The sequence below is a fragment of the Triticum urartu genome, chromosome 2 (genome assembly GCF_003073215.2).
Source record: "Triticum urartu cultivar G1812 chromosome 2, Tu2.1, whole genome shotgun sequence".
NCBI lineage: Eukaryota > Viridiplantae > Streptophyta > Magnoliopsida > Poales > Poaceae > Triticum > Triticum urartu.
The window spans coordinates 263,276,765-263,300,464 of NC_053023.1; the positions used below are offsets into that span (position 1 = coordinate 263,276,765).

General features: G+C 45.6%; 2 long non-coding RNA genes across 24 annotated transcripts; one reads left to right on the forward strand and one right to left on the reverse strand.

Annotated features, from left to right (window-relative positions):
• Positions 1-127: 127 nt before the first annotated feature.
• On the forward strand, positions 128-2,252 carry LOC125536995. Its single transcript, XR_007295442.1, has 2 exons — positions 128-831; positions 1,723-2,252. It is a non-coding gene; the product is annotated as an uncharacterized LOC125536995 (long non-coding RNA).
• A 1,502-nt stretch (positions 2,253-3,754) lies between these two features.
• LOC125536993 lies at positions 3,755-12,484 on the reverse strand. 23 transcript variants are annotated; one of them, XR_007295432.1, is made up of 14 exons: positions 12,066-12,484; positions 11,210-11,366; positions 10,689-10,847; positions 10,386-10,529; positions 10,239-10,289; positions 10,033-10,141; positions 9,808-9,932; positions 9,621-9,730; positions 8,826-9,025; positions 8,582-8,662; positions 8,448-8,505; positions 8,084-8,255; positions 6,524-7,409; positions 5,594-6,011 (listed from the first exon to the last, which is right to left on the reverse strand). It is a non-coding gene; the product is annotated as an uncharacterized LOC125536993 (long non-coding RNA). The 23 variants fall into 23 exon arrangements; XR_007295441.1 differs by lacking the exons at positions 8,084-8,255; positions 8,826-9,025 and having other exon boundaries at positions 6,524-6,707; positions 6,887-7,409; positions 9,686-9,730; positions 12,066-12,483; XR_007295440.1 differs by lacking the exons at positions 8,084-8,255; positions 8,826-9,025 and having other exon boundaries at positions 6,524-6,707; positions 6,854-7,409; positions 9,686-9,730; positions 12,066-12,483.
• Between the last annotated feature and the right edge of the window lie 11,216 nt (positions 12,485-23,700).

Genomic DNA, 23,700 nt, shown 5'->3' on the forward strand with positions numbered 1-23,700 from the left:
ATGATCAAATTTGTTTCGAGACATGCAGTCCCCAAATGCTCCACTCCCCACAATCTGACAAATGGGAGAGGGAAGCTGAGGCTATGGTCGCGCCGTTGTAGACAAACAGTTTAACACTGAGGTAATATGATAAAAATAATCGTTTTTTCTCTCTCATACGTTTCGATTTATGTATGTCTGCTACGTACAATTCATGTACTCCCTCTGTCCCAAAATAAGTGACTCAACTTTATACTAGCTTTACTATAAAGTTAGTACAAAATTCAGTCATTTATTTTGGGATGGAGGGAGTACTGTTCTGTCCTTGCACTGCTTTCTTCTACTCCCTCCGTAAACTAATATAAGAGCATTTAGATCACTAATTTAGTAATCTAAACGCCTTATATTAGTATACAGACGGAGTAATATTTTTGTTGTATATTATTACGTTCGGTTGGTGTGAAATCCCCCAATTTTTGGTTAATCTAGGAAGTAAAAATAAGTTCAGTTTATAGACTGTTTAAACCACTTTTAACTGAACTTGTACAAGCATCAAATCTAGGATATTTCAAGTCTCTTCACAAAAAATATATTACATAGCAATAATTTCATCTTATTGTTGTACCAATCCGATTATGAGGTGTATTCGTGGTGCTTTGAAGTGTAAAAATTGCAGTACTTTTCCTTCCTCTTTTTTGTATTATTTTAGCTCAAGCTTACACTTGCTGACTGGACACTAAATAACATTCTTCTGTTTTTTTGTTGCAACGAGAGAATAATAATGAGATGCGCTGCCACATGGAGAACTTGGACCAATTGATAAGACACCAAATCTTGGGCACTAAATTATGTGTATGTAGTTGATCTGCATCTGAAATCTCTTTATAATAGTTGCGTATATTATAGTTAATTTCACCGATATCTGTGTATCTTTTATTTGGTTATTTGGCCTGAACCTACAGTTCAAGGTTAGTAATTATTTGGTCCGGGCCTACTATTCCTTTCCATGTCTTGTATAATTCTCTTTTTGACATGAAGAGTTCCCGGAGGTTGGATGGCAATTTGAAAATTCCAGTGTATGCTTCAAGATGTATGCATATAATTTTGGAGTCTATTCATGTTGGTTCAGCATGTTTCTACTACACTCCACATCTCACAGTATTTAGAGCAGAGGGTCTTCGATAGTGAATACTGCATAAAATGGTGTTGTTCCGTGGGATGCAGAATTTGTTGTTTTGTTCATCCGCTATCCTTGGTGTTGTTTTACATAGCTTATACTCATTTGCTTTGTTTCAGCGGCAGGGTATACAACATAGGAAAACTTGACTAAGCTGTTCTGAAATTCTGGTTCCATTGGGTGATTTCTGTTTTCTTAATAAATTGGTGGGAGTGTGAGATAACTATTAAGCCAATTAGTTGTTGTGTACATTTAACAGGCGGGCAGTTGGGAGGTGATAATTATTTTTGTGTATACATAGTTTAGTCAGGGCATGCCCATGAATTGTTGCTTGCATATTGTATCATGTGAACGTAAGTGAATAAATCTTCCTTCGCTGAAATGTCATACCCAGTTTTGTGAAGTTTATATAAGCTTGCATTTTTTTGTTGCTTTGACCATTTTCTTCCTTTCCTTTGATAGCTAAGATGCACATGTAAAATCACATAATTGGATCCTTCGGAGCCTGGTAGATTCAGTACCAATTGTCGACTTAGCACTTACCATGTGCTGCATAATTGTTTCAGATTAGCATCCTTGTACAGCAGCAAATCAACTAGGAGCCTCTCCTGAGAAGCAAAGATGTGGATTGTCCACCTCGAAGGTTATAGTTGCTAAAGAAGCTAGAGGAGATTTAGAATATTTTATCTCACAACTTTCACTTCATCAGCCCAATAATGAAAGCAGAAGTATGCATTAAATATACAAAGGTCTCCACAAGGTTTGCATAAGACGGTAATGTCCCATCTTTAAATCCTCCCACATTGTGCTAGAAACTAATTTTATTACTTACTGGACATATATGCCATGCATGTTTAGTACCTTGACTCTTTATATAGACAAAGCTCTGAGGGATGAAGCGTTTGGGAGCCCGGATGAAGAATGCTTCTAAGGCGGAGAAAGAGAAGTGATGAGAATACTTCCAAACCGCTCTGAATTTTTATTTTGGCAAACTCGGACTCCTTGTTTGATAAAATACATCTGAAGAGCATTTTTGCGCACTGTTCAAATAAACTCTTCATTTTTGTGTCTCTGTCAAACAATGCATTTCAAATAATTAGGTTATTGTCATGGGGATATTTCGACAAATATTGTACTTATCATCCTAGATACTCCCTATTCATTACATATATCACATTCCCATTTTATTTCTTTGGGGAATAGCACATATTGTATTTTCATTTTTAGTTTCTTTAGTTGTTTGAATTAAAAAAAGGTGTAGACAAACAAAAGCTATAGAAAAGGATACAAATTAAATAGAGGTGGAATTTGAAAAATGGATTGAATTGGCAGGACGTGCGTTGCACGTGCACGCTTACTAGTTTTGGATAAATGGAATGAACAAAAAATTGAATGGGCGGAAACGGACTACAAAGGCTTGTGTCAACTTAGTAAAACTAGTAGAGTGCCCGTGCGTTGCCACGGGCTTTTGAATATATTGCTGGAATTATATAAACATAATACATGTTAAATTTCACGTGAAGAGAATAGATAGCACAAGCAAGATCGGCTAATAATTAAAGTTAACTTCACTTGCAACGTAAATTAATAACAAAAAAGGCAATCTGATGACTTATACATATAGAGAGATTATCTAACTAAAACCAGTTACAAATTAAGATCCATTTGATGCGCTTAAGAAATTCTCGCACAATATTAAGAATATAGACTTTAGCTCCATTCACATGAAATTTGAACAAGTATAACTAAGAAAACCTCCTCAATCATACCCAACCTGCACAAGCAATATATGTAATTAGCATGAAAAATTCACGTCGAAGATCTTAAAATATGTAATGGAGAATACTCATTAGGCACAGTGGATGAACTAATTCTTCACCGTTCCACCAAAGCATAAAATAATATAAATAGTCACACGCATCCCTACAATTTTCGAAATTAATATTATTTTGAATGTTACGATAATGCAATATATAAATTTATTGTTCGTCTATGCTCATTGGAATACGAAGCAGAAATTAGCATGTCCACATTTTGGTAGTTGACAGGTTAGTCTGCTGGGGTGAACGTTTGACATGGGCCAGGTGATAGTTGTTGATGTGCTAGGTTCCTCAAAAATTAATTAGCTTGTCCACATTTTAGTAGTTCTATTATTCATGAATGCAATATTTGATTAACCCTTTTTTAGAAATCACGTAAGAGGGATTTCCACCACATACCCAAACACTTGTTTTTCATTTTCAATGCTCAAACGTGAAAACCAGGATATTGTCAAGTGGAGCACGTGTCCGGTTCTACCGTCAGAGTAAGCGTCAAGTATAATCTTTGGGCAGGAATTTACTAAAGCTAGTGCTTAACCTAACATTAATAGCTTGATAGAGATTTGCCTCAAAAACTCCATGGCCAATGAACTGCATAGTCCAACAAAACAGCTTTACTACCAATCCCACCTAGGAGAAAAAACAATAATTTATGATCAATCAATTTGTGTTATGTGATCTTTTTTGTTTGTTATTCCTTCTATTTCTAAAAATAAGCCTTTTTAGATATTTCATTATGAACTACATACGAATGGATATAGACAAATTTTAGAGTGTAGATTCACTCATTTTGCTCCATATATACTCTATATTGAAATCTCTAAGAAGGCATATATTTAGGAACAGGAGGAGTACGAAGCATCTTCAACATCACAAACTAAAGGCTTATATTTAGGAACGGAGGGAATACAATTGACAATCAACAGCACAAACTATGCTCCATCCTACATCCTAAAAGCAAATGAATGAAAAACTTCAGGGAGTTAGAGCAACTGCAACACACCGACCCATTTTGTCTTTTCGTGTCCGCGCAGACAAAAAAGTTTGCCCAATGCAGTCATCGCCGTCGCAACGCCATCGCGTCCGCTCCCCGCGCACGCAGGAACAACAGATGCATGAGCAACATCTGCAGTCACCGCTGCCGCGCAAGCAGGAACAAACAGCAGCCAATCACCGCAGCAGCAGTTGCAGTCGCCGTCCCGCGCTCGCCCACCGCGACGGCCGTCGCGCAGTTCTACTGCCGCGCTCTAGACTCCATGGATCCCAAACTGGACCTCGCGAGCGCCGTGACAGGCAGCGCCCGCCCATGACAAGGAGTCCCTCGCGAGCTCCACAATGAATAGTGCCAGGCCACAGTATCCCTCCGCGGGCGTGTGCTCCTGGTCGACGCAGGTGGCAGCTGCGCCTGCCTGGTGCTCGCGAGTCCGGCCCGGCCTCGCCTTGTCGTGCCGAGCCGCCTCCCGCGCCCGGTCGCCCATCTCCGCGCCCCCGCGCACACAGGAACAACAGATGCGTGAGCAGCATCTACAGTCACCACTGCCGCGCAAGCGGGAACAACAATGTTGAAGTATAAAAAGAGATGCACCACATCACATAAGCATGTTCATGGTCATAGCATAACACAGTAGCATTGCACAACACCATATCCAAACCATTGCGCATCCAGAAGTTAAAAAATCTCACCCACAAAAATGAAATATTAGTGGCACACAGTGGGAGAACAAACCTTCTGGCGCTTGAATGTACACATATTGTAGAAACACACATGTGGAGAAAGAAGAGAAAAACTTGTATAATCAAAAAACTGGTAAAGCTAATTATATATCCCCATGAGCAAAACAAACTGATAAACGACTAAAAACCAGTTATGTTTCCTAACTTGTGGCAAACATTCATTACATATGGCAAAAAAAATAATGACCACCTGTTACAGTTTTTAGGTTTCTTGTGAAACCTTCTGACAGTGGTTTAATAAAAAATATAGTTCCAAATAGAAACTTTGAGAAAGAGTAATGCATATTGATCATCCCAAAGGGTACAGTGCAGAGAAGCAAGAAAAAACACATGGATAAAGTGAACTACTCTGGTTTCCGAAACAAAGCAAAAATGTACAAACAAACCTACAAAATTTGACTTCCATGAAGGCTACAAGACTACATGGAGAAAATCCATCGTCCTACAAGAGCACTGTAACTATTTTTGCCCCCACTCTAACCTATCGTGAATTTATTTTCAAGCAACATTTCGTCACAAACCAATCTAATAATTCTTACCATATCAATAAATTCCTGGTGAAACTAAATAGGAGAGTACTTAACAGTTCATTTCACGTCCATCCACAAACATTCCTAGCTAGCATGCACGTGAGGAAGGTATTAAATCTTTCATACAATCACCACAATCTACATTGGCTAGAAACAATAAAAACAATTGGTGCCGGTAGAAATAATGAGTTGGCCAAGCTGCGTGCCCGTTGCTGTGATACTGACTTCTCAAAATAAGGAATCCTCCAACAGTGATAAAAAGTAGAGTAATCTCCTCAACTGAAGAAGGCCAGGGATGAGACTGACGTTTTTTCTGTAAACTGGCTTTTAGTTATATGTATGATAAAAAGAAAGGAACAAAGAACACAATAAAAGTGGCTACAAGTATATATAAGTATAAAAACATGCAACTACAGAAGTACCAATTATCTAACAAAAGTACGATGATACTTTCCCGAGATGATTGTCGATTGATACAGTGATCTAATCCTCTAATTACCAACTTGACAACTAACCTAATGTCTACAGACACAAAGCAAATACTCTTGGAAAAAAATCAACACACAGAAAAATACAAATGTTCCTGGACCATTCAAAGTGTACATGAAAGCCATACATATGAGTGGACTCCCACGTCCATATGCAAATTTTCAAGCCTAAGATGTGGCAAATTGCTTTGGTCAGTTTGACAGCCCCAGCTTCATTAGTCTTTGGATATGATTGCAAGCTCCATCTGCATCAGTCTAGGAAAGGAATCTGGGTGATTGGTTCCTATAAATAAATTGGACAATATAAATTTAAACAATTTGACTTACCCATAAATCTAACAAATCTAAGCTGGAGCTGCAAGCTACGCTGAGACAACCAAAAGTTTAAAGATGAACTGATGAAGAAAAAGTAACCACTTGAAAAGGAAAAGAAATAGGAACAAAAACGATGTCGCTCTACAATCGTCTCTCCCAACTCCATTCCCCTAGCTTGCCCTCTCACCTCCCCGCATATCAAGCTGGGCCAATGCTCCCAAGAGAAGAGTGTCTCAGTGATGGGCGTCGTCTAGTCGATGCTAGTGGCGATACCTAGGGTGTTCTATGTAACAAGTTCACTGCACATTTTTTTGTCTAAAGCAACACATATATGTGGAAATCATGTAAGAATAATTAAACTATTATAAATATATGTATTTTACAACTTTGAATTAGTGTCATAAACATATTTGTGCTTGAATGGAACTGTCGTAAACCTAGCGAAATTGAAGAAAGAGTAACAAGATGTGTTAGCATTACCTTGCAGTTGGACCACCATATCCGAGCACATCCTTTGACTGCCCAGCAAAGGTCCTCCCTCTCGCTCAAACAGGGGGCACACACCCAGCTAGCAGGCTGTTTCGCATACATGCTGATAATTCTGCCTTGGTTGTAGGCAAGTAGGCTGGTATATTCAGCTATAATCAGGAACTCCTCTTCACAACTGTATTTTGGCGGAAAAATAATCTACTGAGACCAGATGCATAATCATGGAGGTAGCTCAGTTTTCAAGGCATAAGATGGGTAAGCTATCCCAAAAAATGAACAACCATCATGCATATCCATATGGGAAGGGAGTTAATTACTAACCTTGAAGAACTTTTTTTGGAGAAAATTACTAACCTTGAAGAACTTTTTTTGAACCTGATGCTGCGGAACGGTCATTATGCGTGCCCAAATAAAAGGAACTGCTTATAACTTGGCAGATTATGCATACCTAAAAGAATAATTGAGTAGTGGATGTTCAAGCATCAAAAGCTTTTCAACTGGATGTTCCTTACCACACATCAAGTCAATCTTAACATTTTTCTGACCCCATGTCTTCTTCCTTCAGCAGCAACTTAAAAGATTGTACTTAATTATAGAATAAATAAAAGGCATATCAGACTTGAGTATATATTATATAAAAGATGTGAGTCCAGAAAGAAGTCCAATTTTAGTCCATGATGTGTAAATAGTCCAGAATGTAGTCTGCTTGGCTAGCGAGCTAGTGTCACCGCACCATTTGGCAACCTCACCCTTTGAGCGTCATCGCTCTCTCGTGCTGTGGCTTCCTGGATGCCTTGCCTGCCGTCGACCTAGTGCTTCTTGACAGCCAACACGTCAAGCCCTTCATGGTTGCGTTGCCACATGGTAGCAGAGGCAACTGCAAGTAACAACGACAGTCCAAGCAGAACAAATAAGATGATTATGAATTGGTCCTTCTCTTGCTTACCTATCTGGTGGTCCATGCTGCCCACATATTTGAGGACTTACAGTGAGGAAATTGAACCTTAAATTAGATGACAACAAGCTATATAAATAAATATTTTGCAAGAACAGAATGAATGTATACTAACTTCAAAATGTAGTTATCTGATTATCTAGGTGTGGTTAGTTGGGAGTTAATTGTCGTTTTATCTGATTATCTCTCAGACGAAATCAGTAAGACCAAAAATTGCCGTGCACCCATCAGTCTGACAAAATCAGTAAGACCAAAAATGTGAGTACTCATCATCTGCAACCCATGAGGAATCATTGGTTTGCCACCGAATGATGGGTAAACAAAAATGCAGCTGAAGCATCTTCAGAGAAGCACATGCCCTTGAAAATATAGAGCCAACGCTGAACATCTTTTACCCATTTCAGAAAAATGATGACAGGTCCACTACGCCCCCTTGCTAGCTCAACTAAACACCTAACAATGCCCTCAAAATCAACACTGACACTCATGACTGAATAAAAAAAAATCCACAACACTTCCCCCAACTAAACATTGGCCTGGACATGAAACTGCATGGATTAATTAATAACGATCTTATAGTATGCCTATGTGCGTACCCGCGCGTGGTCGTCACGACAAGGCAGACTTTGTCATCCATGGTAACAAGGCTTAAGCTGTGCACGCCGGAGGAACTACGCGAAGAGGCACTAAAGGGGTGCTCTCCCTCACAAGTATTCCATGGTCGACCACCATAGCGAGCCGAACACCACAGATGCAGGGACCCCTTGACTGACACGTCAAACATGCTTGTTTCAGTAAGAAATTTGCATGCACTTTTAGCGAGTCAAGATATTGGCGCCAACAATTACATAAACCAAACAATGATATAAGTATAGAAGTCATTCGATTATTTAACTGCAGCACATCCATCTAGCTAACTAAAGCAATAACCAAAATATATGAAAAAGGGATAATACTAACCATTAGCTTGTATATCTTCAGTCTTGGCTCATAAACAAACAACTTGAAACGGTAGAAACTGCTGATAGTGAAAAGAAGGTAAGTGAAACAATTATGAGATTTTCAAAGAGAAGCTCACTTTAGTTGTATGCAACCTTCGGCAACCATGTCTTCATGTGAGCATCTCCTCAAGCTAGCAATAGTTCACCGTGACCCTTGTCTGCTTCTCACCCAGCCTGTAGGATCGGCAATCAATTTATTCAATGAGAGAAACAAACTTAAATACAAATCTGATGAAATTCGAACATAATTAGAAATAACCTAACGCAATCAAATCAACCAATAAACTGATTAAGATTTTTTTTCAAAAGGGGATAACCCAACTGATTAGAACATTACTTGCTAGATTTCCTGTCCTGTGTATCATATGAATACTCCATGCACATCAACATGTCAGGGGTGATGTGGCCACAGATGGGTTCCTCTTGTGTACCGATCGAATGGAACCACTTCATCCACGGAGGCGGCGTCCCTAGGGATCAACAGAGGCGGCGGCGTGCCCTCAGCTTCCGCGATGGCAGAGGCGAAGGCAGGGAACCCTAGACAAAAATCGAGGGAGGAGTGGCGGCACGGTTTTTTTTCTTCTGTAATATTTTGTAAAGAGAATAAAATGCAGGTGGTGGTGGGAGGTGGGACGGAAAAAAACCGGACGAAAGTGGTGGGACAAAAAAAACCGTGCCGTGGACGCAATCCTACCAACTGCTCCATTAGGAGTAGAGATAAAAGCAAGGCTGCACACACCTAGGTTCAGCGCTCTTAATTAAATTTAACAAGCAGCAAAGAATTGAATGTCAAAATTCATCAAAGTTACTTAATCTGTTGTCAGCGATGACTTGTTGCACATACCAGAGGTCTAATATTCTTTCATTCTCTTCTCTTTTCTTTCGGAGTAATATGCAAAATTAGCTAGATCCATGCCCAGTCTACACTAAAAGAGTATAAGAACTTATTTCTGGGATTATAGGCTAAACATAAGCATGGCAAGCTACGCAGATAACAAGGCAACTCAAAACTATTTTTTCAAGCAAATGTAAACAGTATCAGACACACATAAATCCTACCACAGTATCATACTTCAGACGTAAACCGAACAAACAAAATTCATATCAGAGTATTTAGACATAAGTTGTTTACATCAGCCAACATTATATCCAACGGAACTTGAGGAAATTATGTTCCTAAATACAGAGAAGGTTTACTTCACTGAATGGATCTTCTATATCATCACGCTCGGCGCTGCTTTCCTGCAGAGTGCAGACATGCAAGTTAATTACTATGCATAAGAAGTCCAGCAGGTGTATTAGGACCACTGTATACTTACATAGTTAGGAAAAATAACCATGTCAACATCATCGGGGACGTCAGCTAACAGGCATCTGATGGAATACTACCGGGATATAACAACTCATTGGTGTCTAGATGCATTATCCAATCCATGCCAGATTCCTACCATGAAGAAAAATGCTTTTTGTTTATGATAAATACAATACACTAAACGAACACTATTAATAATTGCTGGTGATAAGCCGAAAACAAACATACATACCCGGGCCATCACAATGGCCATCTCCATGTTGAGTGCTTGCTTCAAAAATAGTTTGCGGTTGCAAGGCTTGTAGAAGAATCCTGCGAGCCAGGTTTCGTTCCAGATTCGGCTGCAGGTGAAACATATACATCATCAGAATGGGCATCGAAATGAATTTGTGTATAGCCCGACGAGGCACGTGGGCGGCAAAGATTGTTTCGCACCACCTGGCCTGCTACTCCTCAAGCTCCTTGGTCATGTACACCACCTTCATACCCCTAAAGAAGAAGAAGAGAAACAGAGTCAGACATTGAGAACAAGCAGAGTGAAATTGGTACTACTGGATTCTTCAAAATCTCAAGCGAGGAACGCACGGGGATGGACTCGAGGACCCCGACGACGCTGGGCTTGGCGGCCTTGCCCTCGACGAAGAGCAAAAAGTCGCCGATGACCTTGTGGTAGAAGAGCCACGGCAGGATCCGGTCCAGGCCTGCGGAGGTGCTCGTTTGCACGCACACCTGGCAAGCAAGCAAAAGATCAGCAGGTCGGACACATAGGCCATGGTGAGTAGCTTCATGGTGGTCCATGGTGAGTAACTTCAAGTGTAATCTTCAAAAGCAATCAGTATTAAAATCAGTTGATTCGGAAATAGAAAAGGCATCAAGGAAGTAACGTACCTCAAACTCTGGAACAAGACCTTGGTCTGCAGCAACCTTTTGCATCAAACGGAACCATGGGCCAATTCGAGGGTTTGGCACCGCTGCCCATCCAGGCCTCCCACCTTGAGGGGGGGGGGGGGGGGGGGGGGGTCTCATCCTCCCTCAGATGTGGCACACCTTTAGAAGTAATTCACAAGAATGAGCAAACCTTCAATTATAAAACAATGATTGTGGTAAGAAGGAACCACTAATTAGTAATCAACATGCATGTATGCATGTGGGTTGAAAGCATGGACATTGCTCAAAAACCATGAAACCAAACAATCGCAGGCTCACAGTATACAGGGAAATTAGGAAAAATATAAAATATAATTAACTGCCTGTATGCTAGAAGAATAGGTGCAGTAACTTTCGAATGTATTAACAATTTGTATATGGTATCATATTTACGTATTTAATAGGATTTTACACATAACATATCGAGGTTTAATTGCACCTGTGTGTTAAACAAGATCCAGATAGATGAATGCAGAACCAACCGATTGGATGGACAGTGAGTGCAGGGCGGTTGGAGACCTCGGAAACAGCCTCTCCAGTGGCTTCCTGCCACCGACAGTCAAGATCATCCTCTGCAACAATGCTGCGTTCATGCTTCAATAACCTAACATTCCCATTTGTAAAGCTCTCCATCCCCTCCTAAAAACAAATATCAGCAACGGTTAGTTGGGAACTATGGCACAAACACATTTGTCAGATACCTTACGAATAAATAAAATAAGGATAAAAATTGCAGGTAACTTTTAACTGAGATCAGAGCCAGTGGAACATAATGGACCATTGTTTTGTTACATTACATGATCCTAGATCCCTGTACACCAGTGAGGTGTGCAATTTACTACGGTATACTCATGGATAAAAAAATCCAGGGACAACACACTTACTAAACAGTGTGCTTGTTACTTCCAGATTGCGCTCACTGCCACTATGTTGGCAGCAACAGCGGCCATGCCTCCGGTCACAAGTGTACTTCCAGATACTGAAATAGTCTCCATACACTGCTTTGGCAACAAATTTCTATTTTCTGTATCAAAACCTAGAAGTATAGGTCGAATCTATTCTTCAAGACAAATCTAACCAAATTATTTCTTTTAGACTAACCAAAATAATGATACATAATACAGTCAGAACAATTTTACTGCACGCATTCTATGACGACGTTGTAAAACGACGGCCAGTGAATTGTAATACGACTCACTATAGGGCGAATTCGAGCTCGGTACCCGGGGATCCTCTAGAGTCGACCTGCAGGCATGCAAGCTTCCTGCTTCACAGGTCGGACACATCGGCCGGTGACCGGCGAGGAAGAGGGCGGAGGTGAGATTGGAAAGGTAGTACTTTGGGGTGGTGTGTGTCCGGCGCGTCGAAGTGGAAGGACCAGCCGCGGAGGTAGGGGAAGGCGGGGCGGCGGGGGCGGCGAGCACCTCGACGCAGGAGGCGGCGGAGGAGTGGAGGGACTGCAGCCTCGACGGGGCCGGCACGGCCAGGCGAGGGGAGCCGGCGTCGTCCATGCCGCCGCGGCACTGGAGCGCGAACGCGAGGAGGGCGAGCGCGAGCAGTTGGGCAGTGAGGAGGAGCAGCAGGTGGCGCCACGCCGCGGCGCCGCCGCCGACGCGGTGGAGGACGGCGACCGGAGATCGGGCCGAGGGCGACGCGCCGACGCCAGAGAAGAGCACAACCCTAGAGCGGCGGGGGCGAACGTGAGGAGGAAACGCTCGGGGACCAATTTCCCCGCCCTGGTTTTTTTTGGGTTAACCTTCGTAGATTTTATTTTCTAGGCGTTTTTTTTGTCGATCGACAGGGTGGGAGGACGAAATAGACGTTCGAACTAGGACGGTTTTACTGTTACGTACGAGGTGGGATTGAGGACGAAAATAAATCAGGGGAAGTGGGACGATAATTAACCGACGGAGACTACCAACTGCTCCATTAGGAGTAGAGATGCACTACGGGTCATTAAACTTGTTCATCATTGCCTAAAAAAAAACTGGTTCATCATGGTCATTTTGGTCATTGTATTCAAAGAATGGCATGTTACTACGTTTGTAGTTGTTCACGTGGACTCATACTGTCACTGTCTATATTTTGGCCCGTATTGTCACCGAGTCGCATCTATTTTTTACAAATAAGCCCTCGCATCGATCAATTTTATGTTTAGAGGCGCCTTGATCAGATCTGTTGGTAAAGGGAGATGAAGGGCCGCGACCGGCGACATCACGTGAACGATTTTTTGTGGGCGAGGTTCAAAACCGAAGACGAAGGTTGATAGGTCATGTGGCGGCCCTTGTCGTCGGTGAGGAGAAAGACACCATGGGCGCAATTCGTCGAGCGATGGCACGGACCCATTGGTATACAGTAACTGGTCTTGCCTCTCTTCTCTTTCCCATTTTTCGAACAAAAATGAGATGATTTTTACTCGGTTTTGATGATTTGATCCATGATCCTATCATATAGGAGACCACGTTGTCGATCAAAACATGTTTTGATGGGCTGCTTTGTTGCAGCGACGGTAGTTGATTAGGACTTTGGGAGGGGTTTGTTAGGGTTCCTATTATGGGTTTTATTAGGGATAATTAATTTCCTGAATCAAGGTTGATGGACGTCTACCTTGCATAATGTAGGTTCCCGCAGTTTGAATTTCTCTATGGAGTTCAATGCATGTGGTTATTTTCTTGGTACTAGATGTAATAGAGGCAAAGGTGTCCCGTCTTTCGATGATATGATGGCTATCGTTTTTTGTGGAGTAGACTTTGACGATCCGATTACGAACGTGCGAGGATGTGCGCCTTAGCAATTGCTAAACCAACTCGGAGAGGTTATTGACTACGCCGAAGCACGATCAACCTGACCAAGAGGGTCTATTTCCTGCAAGCAAACGACGAACAAGTAAGAAATTAAGACTGCAGTTTGGATATTGCGAATATAAGATGAAACCTCTATTGATCGAGGTGGGGTTCTGTGAAGTCTTGGTCCGGTCATTGAATACAAATGAAGTATGCGAAGTTGCAGCTATAGCGAACTTTAATCTAAACAAAACTCAAAGTCTAAACCACGCCCTAAGGGCTGTATATATGAAGAAAGAGGGGAGGATTTCATGACCCCTTTGGAGGTGTCTAAAACTAACCCTAACTCTGTTTTCACCACACATACGGACTCTAAAAATAGCATATATTTTAGTATTTCAAAAATACATGGGTCTAGCCCAATAATAAGGTGACCCAGCACCTATAATAGTCTTTGGACAAAATTTATGAAATGGCATCTTGTATATTTCGTCCAAGACTTCATGCACTCATTATGGTGGCTTCAAGGTCCTGAAATCATCACTTGTAACTTCGTTCTTGTTCCCCCTGCGCATGCCATCATCTTCATGTTTGATCTTGCTTCAATGTTCATCCTTCTTGTCCAAGCTAGGCCCTACATTTATAAGCAAGACAAATGTATCCAATTTAAACAGCATATATTCTCATGAACATTGGAATCATTACTAAGAAACCAAAGTACATGGTAATTTAATTGGCGTGCGAAAGCTCTAATAATTGGTCTAGTATGTATAGCAGCAGGGGCTATGGGTGTAATAATGGTATTGATGTCCTCATCATCCTCCCATTTTTGAAATGAAGTTATCCTCGACGGAAGCTCATCTTCCTCACCAAAATAAGGCTTCTAATCTGCAATGTTAGAAGTGGGACTAACCCCAAAATCTGCGGGCAGCTTAAGTTTATATGCATTATCATTTATTTTCTCTAACACCTTAAAAGGACCATCAGCATGTGGCATTAGCTTTGATTTGCACAAACCAGGAAACCTATCCTTACGCAAATGTAACCAAACAAGATCTCCAGGTGCAAAGACAACATGTTTTCTACCTTTATCTCCAGCAACTGTATATTTAGCATTCATATGCTCAATGTTTTTTTAGTTAACTCATGCATTTTTAAGATCAATTGAGCACTTTGTTTAGCATCAAAATTAAGCTTTAGTTAACTCAAGCCAAACTGAATCGTAGACATGCATAAACAAGCGCGCATCACGTCGAGCAATAAAAATAGCATGTAAATATTCCAAATGTTCCTTCAAAGGTCTTATATAAATCAATATATTATCAAAATAGACTACCATAAACCGTCCAATAAAACACGTAAAATTCCGTTCATTAATCTCATAAAAGTAATAGGTGATAAGGGAATAAAGATCCACCTTTTTACCTACGCCTTCTTCCTCCTTTGCCTATCCATCTTCTGCGCACCCGAGCTCCAGCGCCCAAGCCCGCACTTCCTACCTCAACCTTCTCCAACAATGTCCGGAGCGGGAGGCAAGTGGATGGTCTCCTCCGTCACGGAGGGCCATGTCAAAAAGCTAAGGAAGGCCGGATACTTGTCCAAAGACATCGCGCACCGGCTTCCTGAGGAGGGGCAGCTTCTCCCCACCCCGAGGCCCCATGAGAGGGTAGTATTTCTTCCCCAGTTCCTCCGCGGACTGGGTTTTCCTCTCCACCCATTTGTCCGCGGACTCATGTTCTACTATGGCCTAGATTTCCACGATCTGGCCCCGAACTTTATCCTCAATATCTCGGCGTTTATCGTCGTGTGCGAGGCCTTCCTCTGCATCCGCCCCCATTTCGGCCTCTGGCTCAAGACCTTCAACGTCAAGCCAAAGGTGGTGCGCGGCAACCAGGCGGAGTGCAGAGGTGCCATGGCGGGCAAAATAGCCAACGTCCTATGGCTCGAGGGCTCCTTTGTGGAGACCTTGAAGGGGTGGCAGTCAGGGTGGTTTTACATCACCGAGCCACGCAATCCGAAGTGGATCGCAGCCCCTGAATTCCGATCCGGACCCCCTACGCGGCTCACGTCCTGGAAGGAGACGGGCTTGTCGTGGGGCGACGAAGAAGAGGTGACCGGACTGCAAAAATGCATCCAGTCCCTGGTGAACAAGCAGCTCAAGCTTGTCAACGTAGTCCAGGTCATGCTCATCCGCCGGATCCTTCCGTGTCAAGAACGGGACTTCAATTTGTGGGAGTTCAACCCGGCGCAGCACCAACTCTGAGCAGGCTCTTCGACACGACGTACGAAGATGTCTGGAAGGGGCTAACCCAAGGCGCCGAGGCTCCCACATCCGCCTCCGAAGACCGCGGATTCAGCTCGCAGCGTCCTGCTGGCGAGGTGAGATATTTTCATCTTTTACAGGATGTTAAGTTTTTTCATAGTTTGACTCTATGCGGGATCTAAACTCCCTTACCTTTGACAGGATTGGCAGGCGAAGTCCGGACTGATTAACTGTCCGGCTCCCTTGCTCGAAGACCCAGCCCCTGCTCTCTTAGTGAAGCTGCTGGTTCCGGCACCTTATGTGGTGCCGGAGAAGAAGGCCAAGAAGAAGAAGGCCACAGGGACTCAAAAGAGTTCCCGACATATGGCGGTGTCGGACTCATTGTACGACGAGTCCGAGACGCACTCCTCCCGTGAAGATGAGGAGGAGGAAGAAGAAACCTCTCCCCCTCCAGCGGGGGGAGGAAAGAAGAGGAAGGCCTCCCCAGTAGGGGAGGCCGAAGGGTCCAAGAAGAGGAAAACCCCTCCGCCGGACTACGCCCCCGACGCCGACGAGGACGAAGAGGAGTGGCCGGACAGGGCCAAGCGTCTGGCGAAATCGTAAGTGTTCGGATACCAGAGTAACTCATGATATTCCTTTTGTTGCACAACTTCTCCTAATGTCGAATATAATCATGCAGCCCGCCCAAGGACGGGTTCGACGAGTCGTCGAGCGGCTCCCTGGATTCATCGGCCATGAATTCAGTTCCACCCGCTGCCTCCCCCTGTGCCGCGGATGACGCCGAAGTGGCGTCGCGACAAGCTCCGGGGCAAGAGAAGGTGGTCCAGGAGGAGCCGCGAGGCGACCTCCCGGACTCTGGGAGTGAAGGGGATAAGACCCCCCCAGGGCTCCAAGTCCGGCTTTAAGCCGGACACCACACCGGAATCATCAACGGTTCCGGACCGTGGCAGGCGAACTCCTGCCAAGAGGAGCAAGCCTATTGAGCCGGCGTCCTCCGTCCAACCGGAGGCGCCGGACAATTTGCTAGAGGTGCTTAAGGGCGCCTCCATCGACGAGGAGCACCGTACCATCATGAGTACGGTGGTCCAGAAGGTTCGGTCCGCCAAAAGCGGACTGACTGAAGCTTGTGCTAGCCTTCTAACAGGCTTCGAGGTAAGTAAAAAAATATGTAAAAATATTACCGCATAGACAGTAGCCCCTGATGCTCTGTTTGGCATTCGGAAAGAAAAGCCGAATAGAGGATCTATTAAATATCGTAGGAGTCTAACTAAAAAGGAGTCAATATACGTATGCAGGCTTCGCTGCTGGCCACCGCCGCACTGACTGCGGAGGTGGGTGCCCTGAAGCAGGGCCTCGAGCGGACCGAGCAAGAGCTCGGCCTTGCCAAACGGCAGCTCGAGGAGAAAGAAGGTAAGAGATACCTTATAGAAAAAATGCATATAAGAAGACGCAATTGCAAAAAATGACAGGAGTATACTGCTTATTTGTAGGGGCCACAACTGAGGTGGCGACCCTCAAGCAGGCGCTGTCCGAGGCCGAGAAGAAAGCAGCCACAGAGCGCACCGAGCGGGAGAAATTTGAGGCACAGGTCGGCGAGGTGCAGCAAGAGCTTCAGGCTCTCATGAAAAAACATGAGAGTTTGGAGCTCGACTCGAAGACACGAGCGTCCGAGCTTGCTGCGGCCCTTAAAACTGCCAAATCTGCCAAGGACGAAGCCCAGAAGGCCCTCCAGGAATTGGATGCGGTGAAAAAGATAGTGGCGGGTAAGGCATTCTCTATGCAAAGCAGACATATAAAAGTAAACTACTTGTTACTTACCCGAATCCGGAGCACTCCAGGGGCATTCACAGATCTTCCCCGCAGCGTATCCGATGCCGCCGCATTCTACCGAGCCGAGGAAGGCAGCTCGACGGAGAAGGTGTTCTGGTCTCAGTATGCTGAGGCCGAACACCCTGTCCCTTTGAGCGACCAGCTGAAGCAGCTGGTCGAGCTCCACAAGGCGGCCGAACAGGCCCTGAAGGGCTTCATAGTTCGGCTGTGGCTTGGAGAGGCCCTGCCTGGGAGCTACTTCAGACTGGTGCGGCGGCTTGTGGAGGCTTGTCCAAGGCTCGAGGTCATCAAGCGCTTCGTCTGCATCGAAGGTGCCCGTAGGGCCCTTGCCCGTGCAAAGGTGCACTGGGGTAAGCTGGACGGTGAGAAGCTTCTGAGGGATGGGCCGCCACCGGGGAAGGAGCATCGCAAGCCCGAGAACTATTACAAGGATGTTCTGGCTGGTGCCCGCCTTATGGCGGATGAATGTACCAAGGATGTAATTTTTGAATGAACTCGCTCGTGTTATCCTGTGCACTGAAAACTTGTTCATATGCGCTAAGCAATGCTTGTTGAATTTAAAATATTACTTTCTGTGCGGCCGTTTATCAAAAAATTGAGAGATGGCCAGTCGTCGGCTTCTGCCCCCATGCCACTAGTGCTGGGGTGTTCGGGATAAACCTGAGCGCTCTTTTTCCCATGATTGGGTCCGTCGAGGGAGGCGCTCAGCACAACGAACAAGGCAATCGGACTATAATGCTTGAACACTCTCACTTAGCCATAGAACTCTATAATTTTAAATTTCGGTGAAGCCCCTAGTATTCGGAAGACCGAGTTCGGGGCGCTATCCACGCCTTGGCCGGACAAAGCCGGTTCCTCGCTCGAAGCGGCATAAGTCTTTAAGGACTCGAAAAACCTCTCGAACAGCGACCGGTCTCTCGCCTCATCATGACAGTCAGTTTTAGCTTTCTCTACTGAGGTGCTCAGCCCAGCTCAACTGGGGCACAATCGCAGTAGTTCTCCTAGTGCTACCTTAGCCGATATAGCGGAACGTAAGGCACCAAAACATAGGAGCCGGGCAAACCCAACTATTGACCCAAATCATGATTCGGAGCCAATGCATATAGTGATATAAGTTCGGGGTGCCGCACTTGTGAAAGTGTACGGACTTCTCACGCCATATTGATGGGTACTGAAGCCCCTGGCATATTTTTGTCGTACCACGGTGTACGGATGCAACATGTTATTAATAAACATATATATAAAAAAGAGGATAATGCAAAAAATAGACAAAAATCTATGCATTGTTTATAGAAAGGCTGCTATGAAAGCGGAATGATACAAATAGTGCGATAAGCAAAAGAAATTGGACTATTTAACATGTCCTGGCCAGGGGCAGGCCGCGGAATTGTATTAAAAAACAGGTATACTGCTCGTAATAGAGACCACTTGGGAGTTCCATAATGCGGCGTGGCTTGTCTGCTTTCCTGGATCTTGCATCGTTTGTGCGGCAGTTGAATTGCCGAACGGGTCGTCCGAAGTATGGAGTCCTGAGAGTAAGGAAGAAAGAAGAAAAAAAAGGAATCCAGCAGCCCCTGGTGCGGTTTAAGCCGTTTTTCGGGCGTGACATGATAGTGCCCCTTCCCCTGTGCCCATGGTATTTCAAGAGCGTAGTTATGTACGTGAAGCACTGGTTTTGCTATATCGCGAGGGCTAGGGTTGGGGCCGCATTGCTACGCTAGCTCAGAATGTGCCAGGCGGTCTTGTTGTAGGGTACTCCGGGCGCGTTTGACAGTGTCCGGCTTTTTGAAGGCCGAACTGGAGAACTGCCTAGAGAGGCTGCTTTGTACTTCTGCTGCGAGCGCTGCCGTGTGCTCCTCCGTTCGGAGGGAGCGTTCGGTGTTCCCATTGACCGTGATTACTCCTCTAGGGCCTGGCATCATGAGCTTGAGGTATGCATAGTGCGGTACTGCGTTGAATTTTGCGAATGCGGTTCGCCCGAGTAGTGCGTGATAGCCACTGCAGAACGGGACTATGTCGAAGATTAACTCCTCGCTTCGGAAGTTATCCGGGGATTCGAAGACCACTTCCAGTGTGACTGAGCCTGTACAGTTGGCTTCTACACCTGGTATGACGCCTTTAAAGGTCGTTTTGGTGGGCTTGATCCTCGAGGGATCCATGCCCATTTTTCGCACTGTATCCTGGTAAAGCAGGTTCAGGCTGCTGCCGCCGTCCATGAGGACTCTTGTGAGATGAAATCCGTCAACGATTGGGTCTAGAACCAATGCGGCGAAGCCGTCGTGACGGATGCTAGTGGGGTGGTCCCTTCGATCAAAGGTGATCGGGCAGGAGGACCATGGGTTGAACTTTGGGGCGACTGGCTCTATCGCATATACGTCCCGTAACGCACGCTTCCGCTCCCTCTTGGGGATGTGGGTTGCGTATATCATGTTCACCGTCCGCACTTGAGGGGGAAATCCCTTTTGTCCACTGTTGTTCGGCGGCCTGGGCTCCTCCTCGTTGTCGCTATACAGCCCCTTGTCTTTGTTTTCGGCTCTTAACTTGCCTGCCTGCTTGAACACCCAACAATCCCTGTTGGTGTGATTGGCTGGCTTTTCGAGGGTGCCATGTATCTGGCACAAGCGGTCGAGTATTCGGTCCAAACTGGACGGGCCCTGAGTATTTCTTTTGAATGCCTTTTTCCGTTGACCGGATTTGTAGCCTCGGAATCCGGCATTAACTGCCGTATCCTCGTTGCTGTCGCTGTTAACGCGACACTTTTGTTTGTTCCGACACGACCTGTCACTTTTGTCCTTGGTATACGAATTACCAGGGTTCTTGGTTAAGTTGTTGCTGCGAGCTAGCCAGCTGTCTTCTCCCGCGCAAAAGCGGGTCATGAGTGTCGTGAGGGCTGCCATAGATTTCGGCTTTTCCTGTCCCAGGTGTCGGGCCAGCCACTCGTCACGGTTGTTATGCTTGAAGGCCGCTAAGGCCTCTGCGTCCGGACAGTCGACTATCTGGTTTTTCTTTGTTAGGAACCGTGTCCAGAATTGCCTGGCCGATTCCTCTGGCTGCTGAATTATGTGGCTTAGGTCATCGGCGTCCGGTGGTCGCACATAAGTGCCCTGGAAGTTGTCAAGGAATGCGGCTTCCAGGTCCTCCCAAGAACCGATTGAGTCTGCTGGCAGGCTGTTAAGCCAATGCCGGCCCGGTCCCTTAAGTTTGAGTGGGAAGTATTTGATGGCGTGTAGATCATCACCGCGGGCCATGTGGATATGAAGGAGATAATCCTCGATCCATACCGCAGGATCTGTTGTGCCATCGTATGATTCGATGTTTACGGGTTTGAAGCCCTCAGGGATTTTATGATCCATTACTTCATCTGTGAAGCATAGTGGGTGTGCGGTGCCTCTATATTGGGCTATATCACGACGCAGCTCGAAGGAGTTTTGTCTGTTGAGTTCGGCCCGGCCGGATTCATGGCATCCAGAGTGACGATCACCGTCATGTGCCGTAGGGCGCCTGCGTGATCCGTAGATCAATCTTGTTTGCCTTGCCTTGTCCTCCAGTATGTCGCGCAGGTCGGGCGTATTTTCCCATGCCTTAGTATGCTTGATGCGGCGCCGGGGCATGGCTTGAGTGGAGGGCCGAGAGGCCTCTCTGTCGCGGCCACGAGGTGGCCGGTCAGCCATGTCATGCACTGGTGATGTAGGTGCTTCCTCCTCTAGTCGGGGTAGCAGCCTGCGCTTTGGGTAACTCTTGGAGGGGCGTTCGAGTTCATACTCTTTGGCCGCAAGGACTTCAGTCCATCTGTCAGCTAGCAAATCTTGATCAGCTCTAAGTTGTTGCTGCTTTTTCTTGAGGCTGCTTGCCGTGGCCATAAGCCTGCGTTTAAAACGCTCTTGTTCGGCGAGATCCTCTGGCATGACGAACTCGTCGTCGTCGAGGCTTGCCTCGTCTTCGGAGGGAGGCGTATAATTATCGTGCTCAACCTCTTGGTCCGCCGCCCTCTCGTGAGGGCTGGCTTCTCTGTCCTCCTGTGCTGAATCTTGCTGGAGGGGGTGTCCTTCGGCGCTATCCGGAGTAGTATTATCTCCCGTGCCGGAATCACCGTTTTTGCTTGGGCGGGATTTAGAGCGGCGCCGCTGACGCCGGCGCTTGGGCTGTTTCTTAGAGGTATCGTCCCCCGCTGTTTCATCGCCATCTCCATCCTTTGGAGTGTCCACCATATATATGTCATATGATGAGGTGGCCTTCCAGCGCCCTACAGGTGCTGGTTCTTGTTCGTCTCCTGCATCGTCGTCCATGCCGTCGATGTCTTCGGAGTCGAAGTCAAGCATGTCGGTTAAGTCGTCGACAGTGGCTACGAAGTGGGTGGTGGGTGGGTTTTGAATTTCTTCATCGTCCGTATCCCAACCTTGCTGACCGTAGTCCGGCCAGGGCTCTCATGATAAAGAGATAGACTTGAGGGAATTCAGGATGTCGCCGAAGGGCGAGTGCTGAAAGATGTCTGCGGCGGTGAACTCCATTATCGGCGCCCAATCGGATTCGATCGGCAGGGGCACGGGGGGCTCAGAGTTCGGAGAGGAATCTGGCTCCTCGGAGTCACGAGCCATGCGGAGTGCGGGGCTGGAGTTCGGCTCGATCGCCTCTGAGATCGCAGCCCCTGAGGCAGCGTCCAACCGCTGATCCTCGATCGGCGCAGTAGGCTCCGAATCAATGGTCAGAACCGATGCGTGTGCGGCCTCCAAGGCGCCGTTCGGCGGCAGAGTTATATCATGCCCATCGAGACAGTGCGACGCGCTTGGCTGTGGCTCGAATCCGTCGAAGATCAAGTGCCCGCGGATGTCAGCCGTGTAGTTTAGGCTTCCAAACCTGACCTGATGGCCAGGGGCGTAGCTTTCGATCTGCTCAAGGTGGCCAAGCGAATTGGCCTGCAGTGCGAAGCCGCCGAAGACGAAGATCTGTCCAGGGAGAAAAGTCTCACCCTGGACTGCATCGTTGTTGATGATCGAAGGAGCCATCGGGCCTAAAAGCGACGACACAGAGAAACTCTCAATGAAAGCACCAATGTCGGTGTCAAAATCGGCGGATCTCGGGTAGGGGGTCCCGAACTGTGCGTCTAGGCGGATGGTAACAGGAGACAAGGGACACAATGTTTTACCCAGGTTCGGGCCCTCTTGATGGAGGTAAAACCCTACGTCCTGCTCGATTAATATTGATGATATGGGTAGTACAAGAGTAGATCTACCACGAGATCAAGGAGGCTAAACCCTAGAAGCTAGCCTATGGTATGATTGTTGTATGATGAAGTTGTCCTACGGACTAAAACCCCCCGGTTTATATAGACACCGGAGAGGGTTAGGGTTACACAAAGTCGGTTACAATGGTAGGAGATCTTGAATATCCGCATCGCCAAGCTTGCCTTCCACGCCAAGGAAAGTCCCATCCGGACACGGGACGAAGTCTTCAATCTTGTATCTTCATAGTCCTGGAGTCCGGCTGAAGGTATAGTCCGGCTACCCGAACCCCCCCCTAATCTAGGACTCCCTCACTCACCATGCAGGAGTTAATCCGACTATTAATCAAGATAGGTTAATTGAGTCAATACTATAGATCTCCATCTGTAGATCCTGAGATCCCCTGTGCGCGGTTGCTGGTCTGCTTGACAAAAATGGTGTTATACAATACATGCAGGTGTAGCAGCGACTGAAAGTGATTGGTATTAATGCTTCTTCTTCTTGGTATAGCTGCGGCTTGCACTTCTGGGCGCGTGGTTTGGCAGTCGCGGCATGCACGACTAAGCAGATAATCCAAATCATCAAATTTTCACATCTTCCCCAAGGAAAAAAGAAAGGAGAAAAACATTCTGAGCGATAGATCATATGACTACTTGCGAGTGTCCAAGATTTTTATTGTCAGCAGTTGTACCCTCTTCAAAAAGTTACTCCCTCTGTAAAGAAATGTAAGAGCATTTAGATCACTAGTTTAGCGATCTAAACACTCTTATATTTATTTACGGAGGGAGTACTACATTTGCACCATAGAAATGGATTCCCACATAGGATCTAAAGAAATATTATGGTACATGGATTCTGTTGTGCATCTTCTCCAGTGG